Source organism: Pteropus medius, unplaced genomic scaffold (assembly GCF_902729225.1).
Source record: "Pteropus medius unplaced genomic scaffold, Ma_sr-lr_union100, whole genome shotgun sequence".
Lineage (NCBI taxonomy): Eukaryota > Metazoa > Chordata > Mammalia > Chiroptera > Pteropodidae > Pteropus > Pteropus medius.
In genome coordinates this window covers 1,139,918-1,153,250 of record NW_024351647.1, presented here as the reverse complement: position 1 = coordinate 1,153,250, position 13,333 = coordinate 1,139,918, and the positions used below count along the sequence as shown (strand labels likewise).

The 13,333-nt window shown below is 44.9% G+C and overlaps 1 long non-coding RNA gene across 1 annotated transcript; it reads left to right on the top strand.

Annotated features, from left to right (window-relative positions):
* The first annotated feature begins 4,449 nt into the window (after positions 1–4,449).
* On the top strand, positions 4,450–10,429 carry LOC120587120 (uncharacterized). Its single transcript, XR_005648878.1, has 3 exons — positions 4,450–5,533; positions 9,781–9,919; positions 10,263–10,429. It is a non-coding gene; the product is annotated as an uncharacterized LOC120587120 (long non-coding RNA).
* Positions 10,430–13,333: the final 2,904 nt, after the last annotated feature.

The following is a 13,333-nucleotide window of genomic DNA, read 5'->3' as shown; positions in this document are numbered from 1 at the left end:
ATCCGGGCTTCACCAATGGCAAGTGTGTGATCCTCCCTGACCTGCTGGGTGGGAATAGTAATAACGACCTTGCTTACCTCCCTTGCTGAAAGGTGAAACAATAAATGCCAACATTCATTGAGTGCTCACTGTGCATCTGGCATTAAGTCATCTTCACAATGACCCTCTAAATTAGCCTCTACTATGATTCTCCTTTAGAGATGAGGTGACAGAGACACAGAACATCTAAGTCATTTGCCTAAAGTTCCATAGCCAGTAAGTGACAGAGCCAGGATCTTAACCTCTAAACCATATTTTGGAGATTTATTATCATTTATTGTCAATTTATTGTCATTTATTGTCATTTCCCTCAACAACCTTTAAAGCAGGTATTACTGTCCATTTTTCAAATAAGGAAATAGGCTCAGAGGGACTGAGTTACTTGTCCAGGGTCACTGGGCTGACTGGTGGCAGAACCATGATTTGAACCAAGGCCCCTGCCCAAAGCTAATCCTTTTCTCACGGGGCAATACAGCACCCCCAGCATCAGCACCAGGATGAGTCTTCAGGCTGTCCTGACCAAGGCTCCAACTGTGAAACAGAAGAAATCACAATCTAACTCCAGACAGGTTCTGGAGGGTCAAGGAGGCAGTTAGCCAGATGCCAGCAGGAGGTTTTGCTGAGATGCATCTCCACCACTCCAGAGCTCCTACTGAAACTCCTTCAGACAAGGTAGCTCTCCCGATGCATAAGAAGGGTAAGACCTGCCCGCATCTCTGTGTTCTTGAAAGCTATGCTCGGGTAAGTGGCTATTGACATTCCGGCTTCTTTAGAGATTCTCTGGAGACCTTTAAGTCATTGTCACCTGGTAAGGGTTAGCCTCACCATTTCTCAGAGCAAATCCTTTCCTGGTGTCTTTTATGTGTAAAATGAGGCAAAAGGTGGGGACAAAGGTGTGCCAGGCACAGTTACTGTTCTCTAGAAGACACAGGTTAGAAGCAGATATGTGCAGGGTCCTAGAGCCTTCCTATTGCCTGCTGACTGTGTGCTGTTGATGGTGAAACTACCATACTGGCCATGTGGTGTGGAGACTTAAAAGCACGCATATTGAAAGGTTCCATCTTCATCTTGGCACCACCATTTTCCACTGCCCATGCTCATCCATAACACGAATATAATATGTGCTCAATAAATGTTCATTAGCCTCATAAAGAGATCAAAAAAAGCCTTTGGAGAGAAAGAAGGTGGTGTTCTGCCTGGACTTTGACGTAAATTTAGTTGGTACAGAGATGGGAGGAAGGCTTAGGCTGAGCACGGCCACATGATATGCTCGTGGGAGAATATAGTGTGAGACGACATTAGACTGGAACTCAAAGTTCCTGAGTCTTTAACTTCCAAGGCTCTGGTTCCCACATGATGATTTATATATCCTGTTCTATAGACTTTGACTTCTTTTAGACCCAGAACCACATTCTACTCCCCAAACCTTAGCCCTGGTATGGAGCTGCACCCACCCAGAGGGAAATCCTTTTATAAATTGCCACCAAGGCACTAGACAGGCTGATAAGGGTCCTACTTGATGATCTGGCTCATCCTATCCAGTGTAGTGACCACATTAAGCACTTAAGAGCTGTTTGCGGTGATAGAAAAGTTCTTGATCTATGCTATCTAATATGGTAGCACTAGCCACCTGTGGTTACTAAGAACTTGAAATATGGTTCGTGAGACTGGGGTCTTAATTGTACATTTTATTTAATTTTAATTCATTTAAACAGCCAAGTGTGGCTGGCGAGTAGGTATTGTATTGGGCAGTGCAGGTGCATATTCCTGTCTGGCTTGGACTGTCAGCTCCAAAAGAGACTAACTGTGCCTGGTTTTGCTTACAGGTTTCTCCCTAGGATCTACACAGGCCCTGGGACATGATTTGCACTCTGTTAATTAAAAGTTGCCAGATAAACAAATGAGCGAATTTTGTTGCCCTCACTCTATAATCACTGTAAGAGACTGTATCTTTTTTCTGTGTGGAAAAAGACCACGTAACATAAAATTTTCCATCTTAACCATTATTAAGTGTACAGTGCAGTAGTGTTAACTATATTCGCACTATTATGCCATAAGAGATTGTGTCATTTTGTAGTCTCAGAACCTAGCACGGTGCCTGGCACATACACTTAGTAAATATTGACTGACGGACTCCAGGCTTTTGAGAAGGACAGAACAAAGTTCCCAGTGCTATCTCTTACTCCTCCCCCCTCACATTCCCTGGGACTTTGAGAACAACCTTGAGTGAAAGTTCTAGAGCAGTGTATTACAAAGAAGAGTCACAAGACAATCTATTGGGGGTGGGGAATACAATGAACTTTGGTTTTAAATCTAAAAATTTAATCCACATAACATGGGGTGAGAGTAGTACATGTATATAACTTATAAATGTAACAAATGTTGGGGGTGCTGCCTCTCAATTTTTTGCTGATTTGTTGGATGCCACAGGCATCTGTGTATTTAAATCATATCTATTTTTGAGCTCAGTCCTAGCAGAAGAGTCAAAATTTAACTCGGTCTTAGTCATAAAATTGGGGTATAGTACTCCAAGAGTGATCAAAGAGGGCTGTAAATCAAGAAAGTTTAAAGAGAATCCACTTCCTGATACTCGATTTTCTATGCTGTCTTTCTTAAAAGTAGTCTTTATAAAAAGGCACCTAGGACTAGGCATACCCTTTCTCACCTGACGGAATAGAGAGCTTTACAAGAGAAAGCTGTGCCTCTCATCTATTCTGACCTCCACTGTGGGCCTTGTATTGTGGAGTAGGTTTGAGAACTATGAGTGACTCTAAGATGCGGTAAACAAGACTTTTCACCAGTCAGGTGGTTTCCAATTCTTTGCTTTCAACAAAATTGAAGGAGATGCTAATCAAATTGTCAGTGGATCATTAAAAACAATTTGATAATAATCTTAGGCATATAGCTTGGAAGTTTGAAGAATTGAATGACATTCCTATCACAAAACTCATTGTTTTCCACTTATCTATCTGTTTGAACAATGTTTAAATCCATAAAAATAAAACTTGAGACTAAAATAGATGCTGAAACTAGCATCTATTTTATTTATCTAGCAATAAATGACAGTCATCCACAATGCACGCACTAATTGGGAAGAAAACCTGCCCCAACCACCTCATTAAGAGATGTATTTCCGAGAAAAACTTACTTTTCATGTTTAATAGTTGTTTATCAAATTTTACAATTATGTATATTGTTCTGATCAATCGAGTGTTAATCATTGCAACAACTAAAATCATAACAAAAATTGTTAACACTTAGAGCTTTATAAACAAGAAAGTTTTAACTTAGAAATTGTATTGGTATATTACTCAATAAAATTTGCAATCATAAAAATATATATATTACATTTGGATAAAATCTACAACAGGAATGGAATGGAAGTACAAGCTCATGGAAGGAAAAGACCAGACTATTAAAGAATTAGTTTGTTTCTCCATTTTTTAAATGAATAATAGAGGATATCATTAGATTTGCTATATTAGATTTCCTTGGACATTTAAAAGAGATATTAAAAATTTGTATTTTAAAATGTCAATATTTGGTTTTTCTTTGAATTTTCATGACTGTAATGTAATATCAAATAAAGGCAAATAGAAGGTGAAAAAATCAATGTTCATAAAATGCTAGAAAGGATATCTTTTGGCACTATTTAAACTTGTGATAAAAAAATTTAATTAAGTGTATTGGGGTGACATTAGTTAATAAAATTATATAGGTTTCAAGTGTACAATTCAATAATACATCATCTGTATATTGCGTTGTGTTCACAACGCAAAGTCAAATCTTCGGTCACCTGAATATTTGACCCAGAAAATTTTAAATGGCAACTTAAAAAATGCAAGAGGGTATGTTATCATTGCAGGCGATTTAAACTTTGGTGTCACATCGTTATTCCCCCATCCTAATGCCGTTGGGACAACACCAAAATTTAAATCTCCCCCAACTGTAACAGGTATGCAATGTAAACAATCTTTTAGAGGATTTGAAGGCCACTGGGAGTTAAGGATCCAGTCTACAGTGCCTGCTCCCACCCCTAAGGTACCGGGTTGGCCTCTGGAAGTGCATTTGTGCCGCTCTGCCTTTCCCGGGAATCTTTGATGTGGGAGATTAAAAAAAAAAAAAAAAAAAAAAACACCTAAAAACTAGGCAAATCTCCCCCCAGCCCCTGCCCGCAAATCTGGCACGCCAACCCGTCCAGTCCTCCAGTCCTGTAGGCCCAGCAGACCTCAGCCCCTCCCCACCAGCAACCTAGGGCACCGCTCCCCACCCTCACCCCCACCCTTCAGCCCGCCTTGTCAGCCCCAGCCCCAGCCCCAGCCCCAGCCCCAGCCCCTGGCAGCCCCGGAGTAAATAAACCACCGGGCAAGGACCCAGACAATGGGCCTTGGCGAGGAGTTAATGGGCTGGGCCTCTCGCGTTAGCCGAGTGTGACCGGAGCTGGCAGGGGGCCTGGCCTGGCGCCAGCATCGATTACGACTAGACGGAGCCAGGGCAGACTTGGCACGGGCGGGCCCCACAGCTGGCAGATTCAGTCACCCTGGCCACGAGGGCATTTGGCCTGCCTGGGGCTCCCGCTGCCACCCGCTGGCCGGGCTCCCGCCGGCTGCCGTCACTGCCAGTGGGTAAGGGCCGCGCTGTGGGCCCCCAGACTCTCGGCCCTGACCTTTGGTCCTCCCTAAGGGACTGTCCCTGATCCGGCCTCTTCCTGTCCCAGGCTGCCTGGGAGGCTGCCCCACAGACTGGGGGTAGGGTCGGCGTGGGGGAGGGGGCAATGGCAAGGAATGAGGACCTGAGGAGGCTGTTTAGCTTGGCTGGTGTCTGTCAGCGGGAAGAGCAGGTGAAGAAAGCCTCAATTCTGTCTCCAGATTGGGGCCCCATGGGGCCCTTTTTCCCTGTCCCTCAAAAACTCTGTGGGGCCACTTGGCTCTGCTCCACCTCAGCAACTCCACCCTGAAGAGGCAATAGGACTGGAGGCAGAGGGGCCAACCTGAGGACTCTCCTCAGCTCCTCTGCTAAGAAGCTGTTCATGTTATAGTTTACAAGCTGGGCTTGGCTGGGTGGAAAGGAAATTCTTTGCTTTCTTAACTTTACTTCTAGTTCCCAGACTCTCCTTGGACACTCTCCCCTGGGCAATGAAACATAGTATAACTCTTCATCACCACACGTGTCTCCATCTCAAGTTGGCTCTTCCTCCTATCTTGAGGAGATCCATGGTCTCAACAGTCTTGCTGAGCAAAAGTTTTGCAGATTTGGCCTGACATCAAGGACACAAATCATTCCACTGGGCAGAGTCTCCAAATGTGAGGGCATGGTCAGTACGTCTCTCTTGAGAGGTCCAAGAAACCCCACTGAGGAGAGAAAATACCTGGCCACATGCCCATAGTCCTTGCTCCCTGAGGCCACAGATGGAGAGCAAGGAGGTCAGGTCCTGCTAAATCTGATCATCCCACATCTTTAGAGCTGCAGGTGGAGATGCATCCCATCCCAGGAGGTAATTATAATTACCTATTACCCAGAGAGGGAAGTTGAACCAGGGAGTGATAGAGGCATTTGAAACAGACCCAAGAGTGCAGGAAAAGCAGTTGGGTCTCATGCCATCTCTTGTTCTTCCTCGAACCCTCAGTTTCCTTTGCTTCCCTCCTCCAGCTCTAGGACCAGATCTTTTACTTTTCTGTGGGCTCCGTTCTCAGAAGGCGTTTGATATGTGTATTGACAGACTAGCTGAGGGTGGGTGGTGCTTAGAGGGTGGGAGAGTGTGTGGCCCACCAAATGACATCAGTTCTAACAACACTGAGGAGTTGTGGCTTCCAAACTGTGAAAGATGTACACAGTGACAAGAAACAAAACTGGCCTGGACTAGGGGTGAGAAATGTCCAGACATTTTGGACAAAAAGGAGGAATGGTAGGAGGGACGAATTTTCTAAAAGAAATATGGACATCTGATTAATAGAAATATAGACAATTCTCCCCACCCCACACTTACTTTTTTAGTGTCCTTTAAGGACCCACAAAAAAAAAAAAACCACTTAGGTCGTTGTGGAACATAAAATGTGTTATGCATAACTTGGCTCATAAAATTGTCACCTTTGTTATACGGTTTTAGAGATGTGAAGGCCTGTTAAAAAGTTAAAAACGTGTTGTTAATGGAGAGTCTTTATTTTTCTCCAATATTTTTTAAAACCAAAAGACTCCTCAGGGAGTTTGAATTTTTTTCACCCCTGGCCTTCACATTTAGAGCCTGGACTCATCCTTTTGGCATCCATTTACACAGGAGCTTGAAGACCTCTCACACTGGAGAACCTCACACCCAGGGCCGGCTTCATAGGCATGTGACCTGAGCAGCTGCAGCCGTAACCACACAGGGCCCTGTGCTTAGAAGGACCCACACTGGTTTAATACACTGCTGTTGCCATCTTAAAATTCCTCATTATTTTTTAACAAGGGGCCTTGATTTTCATTTCACATTGGGTCCCACAGATTGTATAGTGGATTTCGTTTGCACCCCCACCTGTCTCCCGGTCTGAGGCCAACGCTGACCTTCCTGTTCCGGATCCCTCTAAACCATTGCTGGTCCTCATCAGCATAGTCTCTCCGGATCCCAGATGGCTGTGTCTTTGCTTAACTCTCCTTTTCTGCAGTCCCCTGCATTCCTCTCATGATCCTCCCCTGTCACCAGCCAGCTCATCAGCATCTACTTCTCATATCCCCCTTTCGTCTGACTCTGGTGACCACCTGGAACACAGCAGCACCACTGAGCCTGTTTCCAGTGTGGGGTCGGATCGAGCAGCCAGGCTTGCTCCTCACTCCAGCTGGTGTTTCCCTCTAGAAACCATACTTCACACAGAGCAGGGAAACCTTCAAAGGAGCCATGCCTTCCTGGTTGTTCCCTTTGCATCCTGATTCAGTCTGGGGGATGTTTTTGCAATTTTCCTGTCAGCTCAGTGGGAAAAGTTCAAAGAGACCCTGTCTTCCTTTCTGGCTTCCTCTCCAGACGGAGCAGCTTTCTCTCAGCTGCTCCCCTGCCCCACCCTTAAGGAAATCGGTGTCTTTCCTCCTCCCTTCCCCATCAAGAAAAGGGCCATTCCTGAGAGTTATCCTGAAAGCAGGTGTGTGTGTGTGTGTGTGTGTGTGTGTGTGTGTGTGTGTGTGTGTGGAGGGGGTGGCATCTGAAGTACAAGGCACGTCAGAAGTCAGCAACTGCCTGGCTTCGCGGTCTCTTTGCTAACACTCCCCTGTGGAGTTGACTCTCAGAGGAATGGAGACAGAGAAGCAGGGGGAAGAGAGAGCTCCAGGGGCTAGAAGAACAATTGCAGCTCACATTAGAGCACCTGCATCACCAGTTCTGAAAGAAAGTGATGAACTGTTGCTTCTCCTGGACGTACTTCCTAGTGCCTGCTGATGAATGGAAATTTGTCCCACCGGCTGCTTTCCTTTGGAGGAAGTTTAGCAGCCAAGGCTATTTACTGGGAAGAACCTTGGATCCTAGGGGTCTTGGAAGGGGCCTCCGATTCCAGAATGTGTGGCAGTCACTCCTGGTGCAAACTGGGAGTTTTCCAGTTCTCTCAAGGCATTGGTGTTGCTCAGCACTCTCCCTGGACAATTCCAACTGCCCCCAGAAAACCTAGTATAGTGTTCAGGGAAGTGTGTAAACACAGTTAACATCATTTCTCCATCCTACTCTCCCTCTTTACTCCTCTGACTATTAAAATGAGGAAACAGGACCTGGGGTAGAAGTGCCTTACCTTTTGTTCCCATGCCAGACATAATCAGCCGTTGCAGAAGATGCCACCAGGCCCAAGGACAAGCCTGGTGGCATCTTCTTGGTCTCCAAGTCCGCCCTTCAAGATCAACACTGAAGCCAGCCAGAAACAAGCTACATCTCCCCAGACCTGGGGACAGGACTAAATAGTAGGACTATAAGCAGGCCAGGAGACAAGGTGAACGGCGGGCCCAGAACCAGCAAGAGCATGCTCTGAAAATCTAAATCTCAAAGGAGTAGAGGGGGCTGGTTTCCAGAGAGGCTCCAAAGGATAAGTCTTGTGGAGAAGACTCGAATGGCAGAGGAATATCTGTTCAGACTGGAGAAAGGGGGAAGGCATCCTAGGTCAGGAGAAGGACACAGGAGCAAATGAGGGCAGTCAGCAAAAATTACTTCTTACCCCCCAAAAGGGAAATTTTCCCCTTAAGCAAGACTACCAAGATTCTGGGTAAAAGTGGAAGGGAAAGAGGTACACACTATAGGAATCAAAGTGATTTACTGAGTCCTAGCGATAAGAGAAGGAAGGGAAGGGAGTAAGTGGTGAAATTTTAGTCATCTTAGTCAATCATGTGACCCAACAGTGCCTGGGACTTTCCTTGCAGAATTAATGCAAATGGACTTGGAATACCCTTTGTGGCCAGAGATGGTTATCTGTGCACCACTTATGGACCCCTCCATAGTGTGTGGGTCATGCTAGGAAGTGCCTGCCCAGCCAGGGACTATAGTCCCCAGTTTATTTTACAGTAAGTGTGGTACTGTGTGACTAGTGTTCACTAATGGAAAATAAATGGAGATAGCATGTGGCATTTCCAAGCTTACATGGCTAAGAAGCAGATGTGCCTTGTCCACCCTCTTTCCCCATTTATAGTGGCTTTCGAAGGTACATGTGACGTTGGCTGAGTGACAAGCTAGAAAGCCTGGGTCGCTGAATCACCACCTTGAAGGCCACCCACTAGACATCCTCAGTAGATAGCTGCGTGAATGACAAATAGATTTTTTTTGTGTTAAGCCTTTGAGATTTGGGGTGATTATCTAATCGAGAAGTTAGTGTTCCTTACATCTCTGACCCAGAAACTACACTTATAGGAATGTTTCTTAAAGAAATCATCAGAGATGCAGAGATTTATGGAGCCTAAGAACAATGAGCAAACCTTAAGTGGTTATGACAGTGAATGCAGCACAGGGCTCTGAAATATAGGAATGGGAAGTGGCCAGCAGAGAGAAAATAGATTGGGCAATGACACAGTAGTACAAATACTTAGAGTTGTGATGGGAATAAGGAAGAACAGCGGTTGAGAAGAAAATAAGAAAACTGATCAACAAGCCCTGTGTTTAGCAAGTATGTAAACTGAACTGTCTGTACAAACATTTTGGAAGAGGTTGGTGAAGAGTTCATTGTGACAGGGGATAATCAGCATTTTTTCCTAAGAAATCCTTTGACATATGCTTAAACTGCCAACGTCTCTTTTACCTTTTGTATCTAGATTTCTCTAGCCCAAGTAGTGTTTTCATAAATCTGAAGATTTTTCTTCTCCTTTTCGTAAGTGATCCTTCTCACCATCATCTCTGGCTCCAAGCAGTAATGGTAGTACTGGTACTGGTATAGTGAGTACTAGTACTGGAAGTAATGTTTAAAATATATTATATTTGTATATCGCTTATACTTTCAAATTAATTTCACAAATATTTTCGCTATTTTGCAGAATTGTAATTACTACTTCAAACAGCATTTTTTGGGCTGGCAACTCCCATAAATACTAGAAATACCAGAAAAGATTTTCAATATTCTATCTTTTTTTTTTTTTTGAAATAGTGATCTCAAATGTGGACAGAACATGAAAAAAGAAAAAAAACCTGTTCTCTTTTGGTTACTATATTAGTCAGAATAGGCAAAGTTATGCTGCAATAATAAAGTAACTCTGAAATTCCAGGGACACAAAAAAGGTTTATTTCTCTCTTAGGCTATGTGTTCATTCCAGGTTGCCAAGGGCTCTGCTCCACATAGTTCTGGGGGACCATGGTGACAGAAGTTATGCCATGTTGTAGCTGTACTATCTGGAACAAGAGGCCTCCTCAATCACTGGAACAAGGAAAGAGAGAGTAAAGAATGGTACACAGGTATTTTCTGCCCCAGTCTGGAGGTGACACACCATTTCTGCTTATATTTCATGGCTCAGAACTTGTCACATGACCCAACTAATATGCAGGACTAAATACAATGTTTAACGAGCACCACCATCTCTGCCATGATTACTCTGTCTCCTCTCATCCTATCTACCATTTCCTCTCTGGAACTGCCTGTTTTCTACTTATCTTTACATATATATGATAATCTAACTTTCTGAGATTGCACTAGGACAGGGATAGCAAATACACGCTGTATTTTCCTTTTCCCATGCCCAGCAGACATTGCTCATTGATCATGATGCTCTCTTCTGCTCTCTTCTCTATCTAACCCTAGATACAGCATCAGAATCCTTCCCAATGCCAGTTCCTCAGTATCATCACCAGAGATGAAACTTGCTGTTCCCTGCCTAAGGAATTTCACTGACCCTGAGGATGTGTAACCGGCTTGCTTGGCGCCACCTCCACTTCTCTTTTGGGAGATGGACATGAGGCCAGCAGGCACTTGATCAGTTCTGTTAGCTGTACTGTTTACAAATACCTAATCTGGGGATTTCAATGTTACCAGCATTTTCAGACTCTGGTGTTTTCCCTTCAACTTCTACCACTTTGATCAAGGTAAGAACAATCAAAGGAAACCTGACTTCCTTCACAGCTAACATGGGCTAACACGAGACTGAAAGAAAAGGAATCTTTAGGGAAAAACAGAATCTCAAGTTCTTCTGACTCAGAACTTTGAAATGAACGGTCCAGATCTCTCCAGAAGCCTCTATAGTTTCACAGGTCACTCCTCTAAACCAAGGGAGGGAATCTTTCATTTCTACTCTCAGTGATGTAGCACAAAGAGAATATCCTTCATTTAAAAAAATAATTAATCAAAAAAGGACAGAAAATATGCCTTTCCTGAAGGGTTAAACAAAGTAGGATCGCAATAAGAAAATCCAGAATGTTCTTCCTCTCAGCCATTAAAACTCTGCTCACTATTTTGTTTCTTGCAAACTTTATCCTGAGCCCCTGGGGTCCCTGGTAAGAGACACTTTAGAAAATAGAGAAGTTGGGGCAGGCTGCTGGTTCCTTGTGTGTGTGTGTGTGTGTGTGTGTGTTTTCTCTAAGTCGTTTCCCAAAACTTCTTAAAGTCTTCACGCTATACAAAGTGAAGATTTGTTCTCTTACACCAATAGTCAAGAAGTCTCTCCCGACAGAAGTTTTCACTACTGTTGCTGTTTGGAATTGGCTCAGCAGACATAAACAGGGTCATCTGGGGCCAAAGAGGGTGGGTGTTTAGTTTTAAAGCTCTGGGGTTAAGAGTGAAAGCATGTGACTCCAGCCTGGCCAAAAACAGAGAAGCCTTTGTGTGCAGAGAGCAAGCGATTGGCAGTCCTGAGGCTAAACACAGGGGGAGAGGGAAAGAGCGCTGACACAGGTTTCAAGGGTCTGATAGGATACCACTGGAGGGAGGTTAACTCTTTGTGTCAGACTCTGAGTCTTCCGTGGAGAGAGCTGTTTGTAGCTCATGGTAGAGCAAAGAACTTCCAAAAACAAATAAATAAATAGAGCTTCTTGGCTTGCAAAGGAACACATGTACTCCTGTAGCCAGTGTTGAAATGACGCAGGCTGAAGCCACTGGAAACAAAAGTAACATTAAGGGTGGGGGGAGGAGTGGGGGGATTGGGTTGACAGATAATCCTATAGAACTTCCTTAGAGTCTTAACATCTAAACATTGAAGGCTGTTCCTGTGCCAATGCTCCCCCCAGCTACTCCCCTTTCTGTCCCGGAGGCTAGGATGGACCAGAGAAGAGAACAGTGCAGCCTGGACGACATTCCTCCGCCCCATTACCCCTCCTCAGGCAGTGGGAGAATAGTGGTTGGCAGAGCACTGCTAGAGGGAAGCTGACAGGCTGCTGACTCAGCCCAACGCGGCTGTACCCTCAGGCATCAGCATCCCATTAGCAGCATCATTCACCAAGGTGCTGGGGACCCACGGGCACTTGTGATCTTGGGTTGGGTACTACTCACGGTCAACACTGAGTGAGACAGGCGCCCTCAGCCTGGCCCACTGTCTTAGCCCCAGTGCCAATGGAACCTTTTCCCCAATCTCATCTCTGCTCAGAAATTGCTACATTGAATCTTTCTTAAGTGAGCAAGTCAAGTTTCCTAAAAGTCTGCAGAATCTTTCAGACTTTAGCAATATGGAGGAAAAGGAAACAGGGTTCATTTTGTCACTCAAAGCCTAGATCCATGGGACTTTGCAGGAGGAGTTCGGAAATAAACATGGTAGTGGATGGCACACTGCGCTGAATATCTTATTAGTACTCACCCCATTCCTCCAATGGCTACTCATCACTCTTTCCTTCCACAAATATTTCTGAGCATCTTGCAAGTGTCCCGTTCTTTGCTGGATGGTGCGGACACAATGGTGAATGAGACAGACTAGTTCCTACCACTAGGCACCTGTAGTCTATCCAGACATGCACAGAGCCATTCACACACTGTGCCCATTGGCAGTCAAGAAAATGAGGATAGTTGTACTGGATAAATGGTGACTGCTGGTGATAAGAGGTGGCCCTGATAAAATGAAATCTATTCTTACAGGTGGATTCAGTTTCCCTAGTTAAAATGTCACCAGCTCTTCTCTATATTTCAGGGAGGGATCACTGCAACTCTGTATCTGGAATGACAATTAGCAGTAGTATGCTGAGGCAGTACCCCATCCTAGCTCTTAGGCAGGAGGCTCATGACCCCAGGCTTGATTTATCAGACTTGGGGCTAATGGATTTTTCTGTGGTTGCCATGTAAAACAATACCCAGGCAGAGAGAGAGAGAGAGAGAGAGGAGAGAGAGAGAGAGAGAGAGAGAGAGGGAGAGAGAGAGAAAGAGAGAGAGAGAGAGAGAGCGCCCAGTACCTAGGAAATTGGTGCCTGGTACATAAGGGCACTCGGCAAATGTAATGATGTGTTAGAAATGAGGCTGCCACCAGGCACTGAACCCTCTCCACTTCAAAGACAGAGTCATTGGGCAGAACCTGGGCTCACTCAGGTGAAAAACAAGAACCTTTTATCAGGGCTGCCTAGACTGCCCAGGCTTTTGCCCTTGATAGCTCCTGTGTCTCCCAGGGCCACAGGCCACATTCTCCTACACCTTCAGCGTCTGATTGCTTCCCACCAGATCATTCAGCACAAACCCTGAGACACCTTCATCAGGAGCCCCTTTTCCTCCCTGAGTTTGTGGAAAGGTACCCAGTCTCATTGCCCTCTTCAATCTGGATAAGATAGCAGAGCTGCAAAGACAACTGTGGCCACAAATATCTCGTCCGGGCTGGGGATATGGCCTCCAAAAGGACCTAACCATTGTCACAGCTTCAGTCTCTGAGTATGCTAAAGAAGAAGCATGCATCTCTGAAATTAGAA